Here is a 13,651-nt window from a genome sequence, read left to right as displayed (position 1 = left end):
TCTCTCTCTCTCTCTCTCTCTCTCTCTCTCTCGTAATGGTTGGTTGATTAGATCACGAAAATGTAATACAAAGGAAAGGTCGCATGACCAACTATACAAACATGTACATAGAGGCCGTCAGACCACACACAGTCAAGCCCCATGAGGTATGCCCACCGTACGAAGAGCATGTAACCAGGGGTCAGCTTGCGCCCTAGTGATAACATGTGCATCGATCAAAGAAGAAACTTGCCAAAGCAATAGACCACGAACATGCTGGACATGACTTTTCACCCCTGATTGTGAATCAAAGATGAAAGCATTTCGCATGAGCCAATTATGCCAAAGACCCAACCATCGAAAGAAAACAAGGATGCTAATTGTTCCCCCCCCCCCCCCCCCCCCCCAGCTGATCATGTCCAAATACCCACTGCTTGGGTGACAAAGTGTGTCCAATCACCATTTGCCACACTGAAGAGATGAACTCCCATATCTGGCGAGCCACCAGGCAAGAAATAAACCTATGCCAACTAGATTCTGGACAAGTTTGGCAAAAGAAACAGTTGCCATTCGAAAGTCTCCAAAGGGCAGTGGTGGCCCAAGGCAAGCCCCCAACCATGACTCACCAAATAAACACTTTGCCCTGAAAAGAAAGCTTGGAATGCCAACCACAGAATAGGATTAACATTCCATACTTTATTAGCTTTTTCTGCAAGCCATCTCTTCTCTTGGACCAAAAGATGATATACAACATTAGCGGAAGCCAGAGACTGCACTTGTTGCTGCAACTACAACCAAATACACCTGTAATCTCAAGGCACACGAAATCTATGACGAGCACGGCGGAATGATAACATTCACAGCCGCCCGAGCAACAAAGTATCAGACATCCTCACAACACCCAATCTCGCCATACGATTGAATTGCCGTTTACAATTATTCTTCTCTTGCCAAGTAATCACACGAGAGGTGGCCAACACCTCTGCAAGCAGGGAGTTCTCATCTCGACAAGAATGTGGAGATCTCCAAGAAGTGAACCATAACATCTCCTACCATGATTTAACCAAAACCCACATCCTCCAAAAATGCAACAGCCATGTCTATCCATGGCTCGGAATCAACACACATAGCCTAAAGTAAAGTCCGCCTACAGGCAAGAAGGTGTACCCAAACATCCAACAGAGCTGCCCCTCCCAATCTTCGGGGTGGTAATATGCTTCCATGAAACCCAAGTCAACCCTGGATTATTGCCTTTCTTTTTCCACAACATCAATCGAAGTGGCTAGGTGAGAGCTGTCAAAGCCTTTCAAGACCAAGGAAGTAAGGGCAAGAAATAAGAAAGCATAGCTAGCATAATGACATGTGCCGCTTTCAGCCGGGTGTGAAACGACCATGCTTGAGACTTCCAGTACACAAACTTATCCCCAATACGGCTTGAGATTCATTCTAAAAGTTGTTTGTTGGTGACATCCACCCCGATAGGATAGCCCAAGTGACGTACAATGGTCCCATACGGCACAAAATGACCCTACCAGCCAAGCTCCTGTAAATCTCTCTCTGTGCAACTAAGAAGGGCTGACTTCTGGGTATTTATATACAACCCAAAAGCTATCACAAACAAAGACCAAGCTGCCATTGTCCTCTCAACGTTGGCTTTGTTGGCTTTAAGAAACATAAATGACTCATCAGCTAGTGCTTGACCCACCAATTGCTGACCCGAAGGCAAAGTTAGCCCAACCACCTCCCCCTCTCGAGCCAACTGAGTAAGCAAAGTAAGCATGGAATGGGTAACCAAAGCAAATAGCACAGGGATCAACGAACATCCTTGTCGCAAGGAGCGAGTAAGGGACAATGGGAACGTAACTCCACCATTCATCATAATCCGAGACTGAGATCCATGGCTGAGAGTGTAGATCAAATGAGACACACGTGGCCCAAAACCCATAGAATGCATCAATTCAGCAAGGAAAGACCAACTGACATGATCAAAGGCTTTCTCCAAATCCAGTTGAACCATCACCAGCTCCTGCTTTGTTTTCCTTGCATAATCAATGCCTATTTGAACATTAAGGATATTATGCAAGATATTGAGCCCCTTTATAAACCCATACTAAGCAGGGTGTATCAAGTCCGGCAGAAACTTGTGCAATCTATTTGCCAGGACTTTAGAGAAAACCTTTATACATACAACCCATCAAAGAGGTAGGCCTCCAATGTTTTAAAGCAAAGGGAGAAGGCACCTTTGGCAACAACCGAATCACCCCCACTTTCCAAGAATCGGGCATAGCTCCAGATTGCCAAATCTCCTGACAAATGGATGTCAATGGACCCTTCAACTGATCCGCATACTTGGAAAACAATTCATTAGTAATCCCATTCCAACCTGGGCTCTTGTCTTTGGGCAAATGAGCAAGCACAAAGCCAACCTCCTCCTCTTAAATATCAGCATCTAAAATGTTGGTCGAGTCCAAAGCACTTGATGTTGCACCAATGCTAGAATACTAGCGCGTGCTTGATGAACATCATTAGATAGCACCTCAAGAGTGCCCAAAAGCTCCTAGTAAAACTAAACACACAAATCAATGATGCTATGAGGCTCTGAAATCATCTCTCCCAATGAATTTTCAAGCCTCACAATCTCTAGCATAAGAGGGATGCAACTGAGCATAAAATTTATGTGTCTGACAATTATTATCCTTAAGGGCCTCATCGGGTAGATAACTTAGCCCTTGTATAACTTGCCTCCTGACTTTCAGTAACTCTACGAGAGAGCCAAGTAACAATAGTATCCACTCTATCATATTCCCCAGTGATATAGCCGCCTGAGATTGCAAGGCCCCCAGTAAAGATTGCAGCAGTGTCAGCTCTTGCCTCCTTTTCAAGGCCTGATGAATACCATACTGACGAGCAAGGCGTTGAACATTAGACAAAAAGCAATCCCAGGCTAACATTCCCTGCTGTGTAAAACATAGCTGAAAATTATCAATCAATTGTAGCATGTATCCATGAAAGACCTCATGATCAAGAAAGCTATGATTGAAGCGCAAAGGCAGCCTCCCAAGCAAAGTTTTATAAACTTCTACAGGCTGATGCATTATGTCCAAGACCACTGGCAAATGATCCGAAAGCATGGTCAAGCCTAGAACTGGCGAGGAGGCCAAGGGCAGCCGCGCAGGGAGGCTCTGAAGCTTGCCGCCGCATGAGCATCATCACCATAGCCAGTTGTTGAAGAAAAGCTCTGCAGAAGAACAGAACAAGAGAGGGGCTTGATGCTGCTGAGCATAGGTGAAGCGCAGCTTTTGCTGAACGCAAACAAGAACGATGCCTGCATCTCCTGAGCAGAGCGGGCTTTGCTGACTGCTGCTGGGCCATTGGGTGGATCTGGTTGTCGGGGCGGCAAAAATAAATCATCGTGCATAACATACATTCTATCCAGCTTGCTCCAAGTTACCAGGATATTGGCGAGACTGAAAAGTAAAGCCAGAATCATAAGGATGCAACCAGGACCAAATGTCCTGTTTAAAAACTAGAGACATAAAAGAGTCCCAAACCCGCCTTTCCGGATTATCCATTATAGGGTGAGGCAATTTAGCTTGATCGTCGCAGAAGAGCAGATATTAAAATCCCCCATGAGAAAACCTCGTTTTCCTAACCTCAAACATTGTTGCATATCCCACCAAAGAGAACAACGAGCCCCTACTGTATGGGGAGCATAAACACCAACCAACCATAGAAGTTGTTCTTCATAGGTGATCTCCACAACTGTAAATCTACCATGTACATCTTGATAGACAACAAAAGGCTGAAAACGATTATGGACAATCATCATCACCCCTGACTGGGTGGAAGGGTGTCCATTGAAGAAAACTCTATGTATAAAGCCACCACCCCTGACTGGGTGGAAGGGTGTCCATTGAAGAAAACTCTATGTATAAAGCCACCACCCGCCTGACTATGTTGTTTGTGCTCAACTGCACAAAGAACATCCCATTGATTAGACAACAATGTTTGCCACAAGACATACTACTTCTTACGGGAGGAAATCCCGTGCACATTCCAATGAATAAGCTTCATAAAGACAAGAAACAAAGTCAATGAGAGCGAGGTTGCAACCTGCCCAACCTTTCATTAGCAGCCAACGATGCACATACATCACCCATATAGTCACCCAAAACTGCAAAAGCATTTTGCAAAACCCCAAAAGATGGCTGACCGGATGAAGAGGGCTGATTCCATTGTTTACCTCTTTCACTCGTATACCTTCTATCCCAAGGGGTGACGACAGGGCCTTGCTATCAAAAGCCAAAGAAGAAGAAGGCTCATTAGCCCTGATAGATTGAGGGCGCAAATTCCATCGAAAATTTCATCTACCACATCTGACTGCAAAAGGGAAGTCAACCATTGGCGGATCATATGCATTGGTGGCAAGCAGCCTAAGAATGAGAAAATTGCAGCCTTCTCATGGAAGGCTGCAAGGACCTGCAAAACACGGGGCATGTCCATCGACACTTCCAAAACATCCTCTTCAGGGATATCCACTGCCTTTGATTCATAATGTTCCGCATATTCCTAAAGAAGGGAATTCGCGAAATCCAACAAGAGATCCCAATCCACCTGTGCATCATTACAAACATTGTTCGACCCATCACCCAACAAGGGCATACTTGTCTCAGGGTTTCCGCCACAACCATAGCCTCATCTTCATTGTCACCGGCAGAACATTTAGGCCTCTTAGAAAGGCCTAGCTCACAAAGTTCTTCCTCTGTCTCGCCTTTGTCAATGTCAAGACCCAAAGCGCCACTGTTTTGTTAATGAAATCTTCATTGAGAGTCGGCATCTCTCCCACTTTCTCCTGACTCTCCCTCTCTCTCTCTTTGTGCTGAAAGCCTAAAACAACAGAATACAGCTGTACAAAACCCTAAAACAGCAGCCCAAAACCCTAAAACAACGAAAAACAGCAGTTTAAAAACCTAAAACAGCAGTAAGAGAGCAACTCGGAACCCTAAAACAGCAGAAAACAGCAATTCGAAACCCTAAAACAGCAACAGACAGCAATTCAAAACCCTAAAACAGCAGAAAACAGCAATTCGAAACCCTAAAAGATGTTGGGTCTGTAAAGGCCTAAATGATCTCTTTGTACATTGTACATTTATTTTTACACTTGGAAGGATAGGATTCAAGGAATCCTCTTTCTTAAAGATTGTGATAGGGCACTTGAAGCAGAGAAGCCAGAAGACATGTCAGATGCAGCATGGCTTACACTGAACAAGAAGGCCATTACCTACATCAAAATGGCCGTCTCTGACGAGATCTTGGTAGATCTGAAAGGTCTTACCAATGCTTTTGAGTTGCGGGAGAAGCTAAAGGCAACGTATGAGAATACAACGCCAGTCAACCAGGTGCATTTAATGCGGAAACTTGTTGGCATGCAGTTAGATGAGTCCAAGAGCGCTGCAGAGCACTTGTCATTGTTTACAAGGACTCTATCTCAGTTACAGGATTCACGCTTGCCCCCCTTTGATGATAAGCTGAAAGCTATCTTCTTGCTGATGACCTTACCTGATTCTTGGGAAACATTGGTAGTCTCACTTTCAAATAATCCCAATTTGACCTTTGATGGAGTTAGGGGTTCAATACTGAATGAAGAAATCAGGAGGAAAGCAAGTGGAGAGGGAGGCGGCTCAGCCAACATGGTTAGAGGCAGGACAGAGAAGAAGAATGCCTATGCACAAAGGAGCAGGAGTAGGAGTAAAGAAAGGGGCAATGCCAGCAAAGGCAAGGGTGATGTGACATGCTATCAGTGTGGCAGGAAAGGTCACAAGAAACCCGACTGCAGGTACTATAAGGCAGAGTTGGAAAGGAAGAAGAATGGTGGAGACAAGAAGAAAGAAAAGAAGGAGATCAGGACAGATGCACAGGACAGCTCAAGGGACAAAGAGAAGGCCAATGTGGCCTCTAGGGTTGTTATTGAGGAGCTGTCAGATGTAGAAGACATCTTATGTGCCACTTTGTGGCTGATGATGCTTATGAGCTTGATGCCTCTCTCAATGTTCATACACATGATATGCAGATCACCAAGAGTGATCTAATTGATGCTTTATTAACTATTAATGATGCATTATCCCAGACTTGGATAGTCGATTCCGGTGCTTCGTTTCATGTGACTCCTATCAAGGAGTGTTTCTCTACTTTTAATGCATTTCAGCCAAAGCAATAAATTTGCCCAACAAGGCCTTTCCATGCAAGCAGTAAAGTGTCCCTTTCTTTGTACCTTTCACAATCAGCCTTGAGCCTTTGGTCATCTTCCATGATCCTTTCTCAAACAAAATGCTGTAACCATGCATATCCATCTGGCCAACAGAAAGCAGACTTTTCTTGATTCTCGGCACATGTCTAACATCATGCAAGACAAGCTCATTTGTGGCATCTATAGAAAGATGCACAGTGCCAATACCCTCAATGGAACATGCATGATTGTTTCCAAGGTATACATGACCATGGCTGCCTTAACTCACATATGGAGTTGTGGCATAAGAGGCTTGGCCATATGAGCCAAAAAGGCCTTACTAAGCTTTGTAATTTGAATAACTTGATGCTAAAGGCACAAAGCTTGACTTTTGTAATGAATGTCAATATGGTAAGCAAGTGAAGAGTTCTTATTACTCCGGTGTCTCTCGCAAATCTAATGTGTTCGATCTTGTACATTCTGATGTTTTTAGCATGCCTACCAAATCTATGGGGGGTGCACACTACTTTGTTTCTTTTGTTGATGATCATTCTGAAGGGAGAGAGTTAGGGTTTCATGTGGGAGACATACACAGAGAAGAAGGAGAGAGAGACGTATGGGGATAAGTCAACTCACAGTATGAGTGTGTGACTCCCTTATCACACATGTATATTTGCTCTTGTACACAGTGCACTTAGTACATTAAGAGTACTAAGTGTACTATGTATTATAAAACTTATGGGCTTGTACACACTACAAGGGTGGGCATAATGCCTTTACCCCAACAACCTCCCACTTAAAGGCAAAGTGCCCTTAAATGAAGGAAAAGAAAAATCAGCATGTACATGATAATATACAAGGCCATATCAAGGCTGAAACTGGCCTCATCCAATGCCCATCAAGTGTCTGCGAGATGAGCAAACCGCTCTGGAGGCAAACTCTTTGTCAACAGATCAGCCGGGTTGTCATCCGTATGAATCCTGCCAAGCTGAATTTGCTTGTTCTCTATCACCTCTCTGATGAAGTGATACTTCACATCCACATGCTTCGTCTTTGCATGAAAGACAGGGTTCTTTGATGGCACTCTGACTGTCACAATGCAACAATGGAATATCACTTGTATAACCCAAATCAACCACTAACCGAGATAGCCATAATGCCTTCTTGCAAGCTTTTGTGGCTGCAATGTACTCGGCCTCTGTAGTAGATAAAGCAGTGCACTTCTGCATCCTGGATATCCATGACACAGCACCTCCTGTGAATGTAAACACATAACCGGTAGTAGACTTCTGGTTATCTGGATGACCGGCATAATCCGAATCCGTGTAACCATGCACTAATGCATCCTGTTTGCCAAAGCAAATGCACATATCCTGTGTGCCCTTCAAGTATCTCATGACACCTTTCACTGCTTCTTCCCAATGCTTCTTGCTAGGTTTGGCCATGTATCTAGTAACCACTCCCACTGCAAATGCAATGTCCGGCCTGGTAGCAACCATGGCATACATGAGACTACCACAAGCTGAAGCATACGGAATCTTGGCCATATCAACCCTGTCACTATCCGACTGTGGGCTGTCCATAGCACTGAGTTTCACATATGGAGGCAAAGGAGTACTAGTTTTCTTCCCCCCTTCCATATTGAACCTCTGCAAAACTTTGCCAATGTATTCCTTCTGAGACAAATACAACACATGCTGATTTCTGTCCCGAAGTATCCGCATACCCAAAATGTGATTTGCATCACCCAAATCCTTCATATCAAAGGTCTGATGCAGCCTCTTCTTCAAGGCATCCATCTCTTTACGAGATTTCCCGGCAATAAACATATCATCAACATACAAGATGAGGATCAATAGACTGCCATCCAAAGCTTTCTTGGTGTATAAGTAGTGATCTATGTCACTCCTTCTGAAATCCTGGGATTTCATGAATGTATCAAATTTGTGATACCATTCCCTTGGTGCCTGTTTGAGCCCATAAAGACTCTTTTTCAGCTTGCATACAAGCTTCTCCTTTCCATTCACTGCATAACCCTCTGGCTGTTGCATATATATCTCCTCATGGAGATCACCGTGAAGAAAAGCAATCTTCACATCCATCTGAATCAAATTCAGATCATCATGAGCAACCAAAGCTAATACAGCTCTAAGTGTGGTCATTTTGACCACTGGAGAGAAGATCTCATCAAAGTCCACACCATATTCCTGCTTGAAGCCCTTAGCCACTAACCTGGCTTTGTATCTTGGCTTTGCATCAGGTGCAACTTTGAGCCTGTAAACCCACTTGCATGGCAAAACCTTCTTGCCTGTAGGCAAATGCACCAACTTCCGTGTTCCATTTTTGTGCAGAGAATCCATCTCTGACTTCATAGCACACTCCCAAAGAGCCTTGTCTGCCCTCTGTAAAGCCTCCTTATAACAAGAGGGCTCCCCACAATCAGTGAGCATCAAGTAGTCAACCCCTGGAACAAACCTGTCAGGGGGTCTTGTGGACCTCCGTACCCCATGACCATCATTTGCAGGTTGCTGTCCAGCCTGCATATCACCTATTGGTGGCTCCTGTTCCATGCCATAAGGTTGAAAGATCATGCCCGGTATCTCCTCTAACTGTGGGATATCCATAGGGATATCTTCTGCCATCTCTGGCTGTCCATTTGGACCATTTTCAGCACCATTTAAGGGCTGGTTTTGTTGCTGTAATGGCTGATTTACAGCCCTTGGTTGTTGTCCATGATGTCCATCATCATCAAAGATGACTCTGCCAGGCTCCTGTTGCCTTGCAAGCTCCTTATACATGCATGTTTCATCAAAAATGACATCATTGCTGCGTATAATCTTTCTATTCACTGGATCCCAAAGTCTATACCCCATTTCACCTCTGTCACCATATCCTAGGAATATGCATTTGTGAGACTTAGGATCAAGTTTGGTGCGTATTTCCCTGCGTATGTGCACGTACGCAACGCAACCAAACACTCTCAAGTGCTTGTAGGACGGAGGCTTCCCTGTCCATACTTCCTCTGGCACTTTCCCACCAAGCCTCGTGTTAGGTGACCTGTTTATAAGATGAACGGCTGTCATAACAGCTTCAGCCCAAAAACCATGAGGTAACGCAGCATGTGACAACATAGAATGGACCTTCTCCTGAATGGTCCTGTTCATCCTCTCTGCTGTCCCGTTTTGTGGAGGATCATAAGGAGTAGAGAGCTCCCTCTTGATGCCTTCAACATCACAAAAGTCCTGAAACTGTTTGGACATCTCCACCATTGTCGGAACACAAAGCCTTCAGTGTTTTGCCAATTTGATTCTCAACATGAGCAACAAACTTCTCAAACACTGAGAATGTATCACTCTTCAAACAAAGAGGATAAACCCACACCTTGCGTGTGGCATCATCAATAAAAGACACAAAATATTTTGCCCCTCCCAAAGAAAGCTGAGGCATCTCACATACATCTGTATGCACAAGCTCTAACTGAGCATCTTTCTGTCCAAGAGCTTTCTTGTGGGGGCACTGGAGTTGCCTGCCATATATACAATGCTCACAAAACTGAAAACTTGAGAACTTTAGAGAAGGCAAGTAACCAAAACGAGACAATTGCTCCATTCCTTTGACACTCATGTGTCCCAACTGGCGATGCCACATAGAGATTTCCGGCAGCTCGGTTGCATTTACATTAGCATGGTGACAAACACCAGCATGCATGAAGTAAAGAGTGTCCACCTTAGAGCCTCTGGCAACAACCAGTGAGCCCTTACTAATCTTCCACTTTCCACGACCAAATGTGGTAACATAATCAACATCATCAAGCTGTCCAGTAGAAAGCACGTTCTTCTTGATCTCAGGCACATGCCTGACATCATGGAGCATAAGCTGTGAGCCATCTGAAAACACAATGTTGGGTTTTATGCTGTGTATGCACCCAGAGGAGTGCTAGTGATCATCAGTAGATTACTGGGGGCACTTTTTACTTCAGCCAAAGAGTTCAAATCAGAATTCAGGTGATGGTGGTTCATCTCAGGATACCAAGAGGAGTGCTAGTGATCATCAGTAGATTACTGGGGGCACCCAGAGGAGTGCTAGTGATCATCAGTAGATTACTGGGGGCACTTTTTACTTCAGCCAAAGAGTTCAAATCAGAATTCAGGTGATGGTGGTTCATCTCAGGATACCAAGAAAGGTGATGGACAGCCCAAGAAGAACGGCAAATGTCATTACTGTAAGAAGCCAGGTCACTACATCACAGAGTGTAGAAAGAGGATTGCCAAAGAGTAGGCAAAGCAAGCTCGGATGTCTGTAAATGATGCCTCTAAAGCTCCTCCAGAGACTGCTTCTTTTGTTGAGGACAGGGATTACTGTTTCTATACATGCAGCTATGATGCCTCTTGGTCTTCACAGGCACTCAGTATGACAGAGCATGCATGTACTTGGTATTTTGATAGTGGTGCCTCAAAGCATATCACATCTCGCAGGGATTTGTTTTGTCATGTTGGCCCTGCCCCTCTTGGCAAAACTGTTCAGTGTGCCAACAATGCTTCATATCCAGTTCGTGGCATTGGGGAGATTCAGCTCACAGCCATCGATGGCTCCATTCTCCGCCTTACAGATGCCTTATATGTACCAGGGATAAAGAAGAATTTGTTGTCCATTTCTTCTTTGGCACATTGTGGTATGCAAGTCCACTTTGATGATGATAAATGCATGGTCAGAGACAAAGCTAATGCTTTGACCTTGATGCTTACTGGTACATTATGTCATGGACTTTATCAGTTGGATGCATTTCAGCCAATGGATCAGTCTGCTTATAATGCATTCACTCTTACTCCAGCTATGGTTGATGCGGAGTTATGGCATGCTCGCATGGGGCATGTAAATTTTGATAGTCTTATGCTTATGCAGCGACATAACATGTTTACAGATCTACCTCTCATGGAGAAGCCTCCAGATCACATTTGTGAAGGATGTATTTTGGGAAAAATGCATAGGTTTTCCTTCCCACGTGATCAGGTTCCACGAGCAACTGCAAAGTTGCAGCTTATACACAGTGATCTTTGTGGTCCCATGCAGACGAAGTCATTAGGTGGTTGCTTCTATTTTGCAACATTTATTGATGACTTCTCTCGTATATGCTGGGTCTATCCTTTGACACAGAAATCACACGTATATGATGCATTTTTGGCCTTTGTAGCACTTGCTGAGACAGAGTCAGGATGCAAGGTTAAGACTCTCCGTTCTGACCGAGGGGGGGAATATATGTCACACATGTTGAATTCCTTTCTTGAGAGTAGAGGTATAAAACATCAATATACTACTCCTTATACTCCACAGCAGAATGGGGTTGCAGAAAGGAAGAACCGGTCACTCATGGAGATGGCTAGATGTATGCTAAAGGCAAAGACGCTACCACATCTCTTTTGGGTGGAAGCTGTCATGTGTGCTTGTCATATTTTGAATCGATGTCCCACAAAGGCATTGGTTTCCATTACTCCTTTTGAGGCTTGGCATGGCCGCAAGCCTTCTGTATCACATTTTCGTATCTTTGGGTGTCTTGCATATGCACACATACCCAAAGAGTTGAGAAAGTTGGATGATAAAGCCACAAAATGCATTTTTGTTGGGTATAGCCGTGAGAGCAAGGGCTACCGGTTATATGACCCACTATCCCAGGAAGATATTCACTAGTCGGGATGTGATTTTTGATGAAAAATCAGAAATATCCATGGCTGGTTATGATGCAAATCAGGCTGAAAATGATGTGTTTGAAGGTCTACTACCTATGGAGTTTCATTCCACAGTTGGTGATCCAACTCATGAGGGTACAGGACAGCCAGCAAATCATGAAGGTGGTGCAGAAATTCAGCAGCAAATTGAGCCAGAAGCTGAACCAAATATGGGGCAGCAGGCACCACAGGTCAAACACATACCTAGATGGTATTTGAGGACATTACAGGACAGCCATCTAGAGGGTCCTCTTGCTGGTCGTACTCGTAGGGAGACACGGACCAATGAGCATGCACACATCATGGATTTGAATCTGGTTATGGCAGCCAATTTACAGGATGATGATGAGCCTGATTCATTTGTGGATGCATGAGACAATGTGCATTGGAACAAAGCCATGCAGGATGAGCTTGATTCTATTAAAAGGAATCAAACATGGGATTTGGTTGATCTGCCCAAAGGCAAGAAAGCAATTGGTACTATGTGGGTCTATAAGTTGAAAAGACATGCAGATGGATCCATTGACAGGTACAAAGCCCGTCTAGTTGCAAAGGGCTATGCACAGAAGAAGGGCATTGATTATGAGGAGACATTTGCTCCTACATCCCGTATGTCGACACTTAGGTGTGTCATTGCATTGGCTGCACATCGTGGTTGGGTTGTTCACCAATTGGACATAAAGACTGCATTCCTACATGGGGACCTCGAGGAGGAAGTTTATGTATATCAGCCCATGGGTTTTGCAGAACATGGTCATGAAGGGAGAGTATGCAGGCTGAAAATGGCCTCGTATGGTTTGAAACAAGCTCCACAAGCTTGGTATGCAAAGATAGATGCTTTCCTACTCACTCAAGGATTTGTGAACAGTCCATCAGAAGCCACCTTGTATGTAAAGAAAGGAGACAGATCTGCTGGTCATCAATCTTTATGTAGATGATCTCTTGCTCATGGGATCAAATGATGACAAAATTGCAACTTTTAAAGAGATACTGCAACAGACATTTGACATGTCTGATTTGGGGCTTGTACATTACTATTTGGGCATACAGTCTGTGCAGGATAACAAAGGCATTGGGTTATTGCAACCTCGGTATGTTGCTAAACTTCTGGAGAAGTTTAAATTTCAGGATTGCAAGCCTATTAGCACTCCTATGGAGCCTGGGATGAAACTGTCACTACAAGATGACAGTATTTCCTTTGATGCCACTACATATGCTCAGGCTGTTGGGTGCCTTATTCACTTGTGTACTACACGGCCAGATATTCAGTATGCAGTTTCTTAGTTGAGCAGATTCACGCACAGCCCGCGGTTGTCACATTGGCAAGCTGTGAAGCGTGTATTCCGATATTTGCAGGGTACCTTGTCTCTTGGATTGCTTTATCCTCAGGGGGGTGACATGCAGTTATACGCTTACAGTGATTCAGATTGGGTTGGTGATTTTGATACCAAACATTCCACTAGTGGAAATTGTTTCTTTCTTGGCTCTTCATGCATTTCTTGGCTAAGCAAGAAACAGACCACAGTGGCCACTTCGTCTTGTGAGGCAGAGTACAGAGCAGCCTACACTACTACTGTTGAGTGTGTTTGGCTGCGTCGTCTCATGACTGATATGGATATTTCAGTGGAGGAGCCTACACCTATCTATACTGATAGTCAGAGTGCCATTGCTGTGGCCAGGAATCCTGTGTTTCATGCTCGCACGAAACACATTGAGATTCACT

General features: G+C 44.4%; 1 protein-coding gene across 1 annotated transcript in view; it reads right to left on the bottom strand.

The window, feature by feature from the left end:
- LOC147636913 (phospholipid-transporting ATPase 1-like) overlaps window positions 1-13,651 on the bottom strand; it is a 41,668-nt gene that overhangs the window by 10,684 nt on the left and 17,333 nt on the right. The gene's annotated exons all lie outside the window — the stretch shown is intronic.

Source organism: Cibotium barometz, chromosome 7 (genome assembly GCF_041138505.1).
Source record: "Cibotium barometz isolate CiBa-2024 chromosome 7, ASM4113850v1, whole genome shotgun sequence".
NCBI lineage: Eukaryota > Viridiplantae > Streptophyta > Polypodiopsida > Cyatheales > Cibotiaceae > Cibotium > Cibotium barometz.
The sequence above is the reverse complement of the archived record's forward strand: the minus strand, read 5'-3'. Positions and strand labels throughout refer to the sequence as shown.